Below are 320 nucleotides of genomic sequence, written 5' to 3'. Positions count from 1 at the left end.
TTATTATTATTATTATTATTATTATTATTATTATTATTATTATTATTATTATTTCCCTTGCTCCATCCAACTCAGTACAGTTGGCCCTCCATACTCACGTATTTTATTTATCCACGGATTCAAGCATCCAAAATATTCAAAACCTGCATGAACCCAAAAAAGCCAACCTTCAATTTATATAAATGTAGCAGATCTTGGACATCAGAGACGAAGACCCAAATAAAATGGAAAGATACTATTGTATTTAATGGGACTTGGGGACCCATAGATTTTGGTATCCACAGGGAGAAGCTGGCACCAAACCCCAGTGCATACCATTG

The sequence above is a fragment of the Sceloporus undulatus genome, chromosome 9 (genome assembly GCF_019175285.1).
Source record: "Sceloporus undulatus isolate JIND9_A2432 ecotype Alabama chromosome 9, SceUnd_v1.1, whole genome shotgun sequence".
Classification (NCBI taxonomy): domain Eukaryota; kingdom Metazoa; phylum Chordata; class Lepidosauria; order Squamata; family Phrynosomatidae; genus Sceloporus; species Sceloporus undulatus.
Note: the sequence above shows the minus strand (reverse complement) of the source record.